This window comes from Gossypium hirsutum, chromosome D13 (genome assembly GCF_007990345.1).
Source record: "Gossypium hirsutum isolate 1008001.06 chromosome D13, Gossypium_hirsutum_v2.1, whole genome shotgun sequence".
Taxonomy (NCBI): Eukaryota; Viridiplantae; Streptophyta; class Magnoliopsida; order Malvales; family Malvaceae; genus Gossypium; species Gossypium hirsutum.
The window spans coordinates 36,262,183-36,267,299 of NC_053449.1; the positions used below are offsets into that span (position 1 = coordinate 36,262,183).

Consider the following 5,117-nt stretch of genomic DNA (forward strand, 5'->3'; position numbering starts at 1 on the left):
CCTGTAAATATTTTTTTAAAATATTTATGGAGTGGCTATATATGTGTATTGAAGTTTGATTCAAAAATTTTAGCGATTGAATTGTTAATTAAGGAAAAAGGACTAAATCGTAATAACAGTAAAAAACTTGATTTCCATTGAATTTAGTGATCTAGTGACTTAATTAAATTTTATCAATAGATTTAAGTGGTAATTTAGCCACTTTCATAACTTTGGACGGTGAATGCATGTTTTCTAACTATATTATAATGTTATTTTAAAGTTTAAATTAAATAAAGGTTAGTTTAATAAAAAAGGCATAATTGTAAAAAAAAACCCTCAACATTTGGGGGCTTTTGGTTTTATGCCCTTAACCTTTTTATTTTTTGATTGACACCCTCAACATTAGGATTTTTTCAGAAATCAATCCACTTTTAACGATCAACATGAGTTGACCGTTAATCAAACAGTAAGTTAACATAGTAGCCCATGTGGCATGCCACATAAGCGCACGATGCCATATATGACGTTATCTATTTAACTTTTTTTTTCATTTTGTTTCCATTTTCTTTCTTCTTCCGTCTTTCTCTATTTCCCTGCAAATCACACCGGATTCTTCTAAAACCCAAAGCTTTAAATTGCTCTTTAATTAATAATTTAAAGCAAACACCTTTAAACACCCTTTATTTTCAGGGGAATGGCAGTGCCGGATTCAAGATATCCCTATGGACTCAAATTGATGATAAACGATTACCCATACGCCATTGTTGGGTTAGAAATCTGGGCCGCCATTGAAACCTGGGTAACCGAGTACTATTCTTTCTACTACCCATCAGATGAAACAGTTAAAAATGACACTGAAATCCAATCATGGTGGTCGGAGGTCAAAAATGAAGGCCACGACGATTTAAGAAAAGAACCATGGTGGCCGGAGATGAACACATTAGCCATCTCAGCCAAGCATATACCATCATCATATGGATAGCTTCCGCTTTCCACGTAGCTGTCAATTTCAGACAATATCTATTCATCGGATACCTCCCAAACAGACCAACAGTCAGCCATCGATTCATGCCAGAACCAGGCACCAAAGAATACGACAAGCTCGAAAACAACCCAGATTTGGCTTTCTTGAAAACAATCACCGCACAATTCCAAACTTTACTAGGTGTATCACTTATAGAAGTTTTATCAATGCATGCAACCGATGAAATATACTTGGGGCAAAGAGATACGGCGGAATGGACCATCGACGATGAACCCTTAGCCACATTTGAAAGATTCGGGAAGAAACTAGTGGAAATTGACAGTAGGATTATGGAAACAAACAATGATATTAAATTGAAGAACAGAGTTGGATCGATGAAGGTGCCGTATACATTATTGTATCCTAATACATCGGATTATAGTAGAGAAGGTGGGCTTACAGGGAAGGGAATCCCCAATAGTATCTCGATATAAAGCTCTTTGCCATTGGCAAGCTTTCCATGGCAGGAAAGTATCGATTTATAGGAATATAATAGCTTTAGGTTTTAGAAGAATCCTTCAATGGTGTGATTTACAGGGAAAGAGAGAAAGAGGGAAGAAGAAAGAAAATGGAAACAAAATGAAAAAAATTTTAAATAGATGATGTCATATATGACGTCGCCACTTATGTGGCATGCCACATGGGCTACTATGTTGACCTACAATTTGATTAACGGTCAACTCATGTTGACCGTTAAAAGTGGACTAATTTTTGAAAAATCGTAACGTTGAGAATGTCAACCAAAAAATAAAAAGGTTAAGGGCAAACAACTAAAAGCCCCCAAACGTTGAGGTTTTTTTTTACAATTATGCCAAAAAAAAGGTAGGGTCATCTTTCCCATTTGGTTTTCTCCTACCCAAAACCATAAAAGAACAAGAAGCATACCCATTTCTTCTTGAAGCATAAACGACTTTGCATGTAAGTAATATTAAATCTGTTTCTTATAATTTTTATGTTTTTGAGATCATTGTAGTTTAATCTCGCTAACCCAGGGACTAATTTATAAAACTGTTAAAAAATTTGAATTACACCATTGATAAATTTGTGATGCTTTTTAGGTTTGTTGATAAATTGTTATGTTTGGTTGTTAAATAGACATATTTTGTTAAGTAATTTTTGATAATTTTAAGTTTAAGGACTTATTTGTTAATTTAGTAAAATTTTATGTAAATATTGGGAAATGATAATAGACATGGGTTGATTATAAATATATGAAATTCAGATAGCTAGTATTTTGATTAAATGTGGATAATTCATGAATTTTTGGGATTTAGGACTAAATTGCATAAATGTTAAAATATTAGGGGTAATTTAGTAAATTCACATGGATAAGGGTTTTAGGTTTGAGTTATTTATTTTAAATGTTGGAATGAGATTAATTGAATAAAATATTTATTTAGATCAAGAAACAACTTGAACGGATACAAATGACAGAAAAGTCAAAGTAGCAGAATAATGGTCGGTTCGTGTTAGAAGTCGTATGAGTTTAGGTAAGTTTGTATTATATGTAATATATCATATTAAATTCCTTGATATTTTTTATTCTAATAATTGTAATGTTTGTAATTATTGAATGTTGGTTGATGAAAACTAATAATGAAATTGAGTTGTATTGGAGATAGTGTATCGGACCTTGAGTCCAGTAGGCTTCATGTCAATGCATACACAATGGTGACAATGAGATAAAATAGGATCATATTGAGTGAACGGATTTAACTCAAAGGTTCGATCGGACTGCATTTGAATCAGAAGAAAATTCTACAACTTTGGGAATAATTTAATTGAGTTGAATTATTCGATGTGGAATTAAATTAGGTGGTCTTGATAATTATGCAATTAGAGAATTTTATTAAAGAATTTTATTGAAAAATTAATTTAGAAAATCTAAGTGATTTTTGGGGAAAATTAATTTTGATCAAGTAAAATTAAATTAATCAAATTAATTAAAATTAATATGATATTTTTGGAAATTAAGTTTTCAAGTCAAACAATTGGCCCAATAGGTAATTGAGCTTGAAAATTGGACTTGAGATCGTAAATTGGGCCCAGGAGCACAAAACCGAGACCAATACCCAACAACTGGTCGGACCGGGCCCGATATATGAAACCAGGTTGATGGTCTAACCGGTGGCTAGACCGGACCAGCCAGGTCGTCATTGACCTGGACCGAACCGGATCGGTATGCCGTAAAGGTGTCACACCTGCATCACTAGACACGGCGGTGCCGATGGTTGCGATGGCGACGTTTCGATGGCCGGCGGTGGTTGGTCTTCGGTGGTTGAGCAGCGGAAGAGTTACACTTTTACAGGGATTCTACCAAAGAATTTGATTTCAGATTAACTATTTTAAAAATAAGATTATTTTAAGAGTAATATTAAATTAAATTAAATACTTATCTTAATGGTATTTTATTAATTTAATATTAAAGTGATTATCTTAATATTAAATTTAATTTAATTTTTATCTTCTATTATTTTAATAAAATTTAATATTAAATTAATTTGATATTTATCTTGATAAATATTATATTAATTTAATATTAAAATGATTAAGTTTAATCATAGCTGAACTATCTAAACTCGTCCAATATAAAAAGAGCCTTGGGTCATTATTTAATAGACACTTGAATTCAAGAGAAAGTTGTAGAGATAAAATTTTCTAAAGAGATTATTTCAGAAAATTTCTAAAGATATTTTTCTGATTTATAACTTGACCCAAAAGTTTAGAGAAATTGCAAAATTACCCCACTGGTAATTTTTGTGAAAAATTTTCTAATTCGAAGCAAGCCCACATTTGGTAGACGAGAGCTTGAAGATAGCAGAGAAGACTACTCGGTCGAAGCGCTCATCCTAGACAAATCGAAAAGGTACAATTTTGATTAAGTGTTTATTACTTTAGATATCACAACCAAGATCTTATTTTGGAAAATAATTTAAAACTCTGTTTTCCCTAAATTTATTTTTCGCTGCGTTTTTCAAATCCATTTTTTTCAACATGTACTAGCATAAATTATTTTCAATTTATAAAAATAGTTAAGTATTATAGCTTGTGGATTCAAAGGTGTTAATATCAATCTTAGTTATGCTTTATACTAGTTGAATTTGAATATGTATGAATATTCCTATTATGATTGTGAGAAATGGTATATGAATAAAAGGTGAAAACCTTAATTGAGTTGTATTGGTATAATTGACAATAAGAAAGTAACTAGAGCTCTATAGTATTGGGTGTCCGTGAGTGTAAATTGATAAGTTCTCTAGAGCACTGAGTGTCAGTGAGAACATATTTCTAGCTCCAAAGTATTGGGTTTTCGTAAGCATATATCGATATTTTCAATAATTCTCTGGAGCATTGGGTGTCCCTGAAAACGTATTGTTAGCTCTAAAGCACTGGTCTGTAAGTGTGCATTGATGAATTAGTTAGTATCTCTAGAGCACTAGGTATTTGTAACAGTCTATTTTTCAGTGGTGTCGAAAACAGTGGTTTTAGAACCCCATTTTCGATTATCGAGTCCATAAGTATTATTATTTAATATTTGTGAGTCTATTTTAGTATATTATTGAATTTTGGTGTAGGAATTTTATTGATTTGATTAGTTAATTAAGGTACAAGTGTAACGACCCTAAAGTCAGTGATTTTGGAAAATAAGGTATCGAGATCTCGTTCTCGTAAATATTTTTATGGAGTTATTGTATAGGTGGATTGAATTTTGAATAAATAAATTTGTCGAATTAATGATTAATTAAGGTATAAGGACTAAATTGTAAAAATATTAAAAGTTAATCGCTATGAATTTTTAATTGTTAAAGGGTTTAAATAGTAAATAAATTAGAGTTAAAATAGAAATTTGACCATTTTTAAAATTGGTGGACGGTTAGTGCATAAAAGTTGAGTGATTTTATGTTAAAATTTTAATTGAAAACCTTTATAATTATTATGTTAAAAATAAAATAATAAAAAAGGAAGTCATTATCTTTCTATTCAATCTTCTACACCGTTTACACTAAAAATAACAAGAGAAGCCCCAACTTTTGGCCCTCTTACATGGTAAGCTATTTGAAGTCATTTTCCGTAAATTTTATGTTTTAGATATCGTGGTAACTCAATTTAG

The 5,117-nt window shown here is 31.3% G+C and overlaps 1 pseudogene; it reads left to right on the forward strand.

The window, feature by feature from the left end:
- The first annotated feature begins 658 nt into the window (after positions 1–658).
- LOC121224960 (linoleate 9S-lipoxygenase 5-like) lies at positions 659–1,663 on the forward strand (annotated as a pseudogene).
- Positions 1,664–5,117: the final 3,454 nt, after the last annotated feature.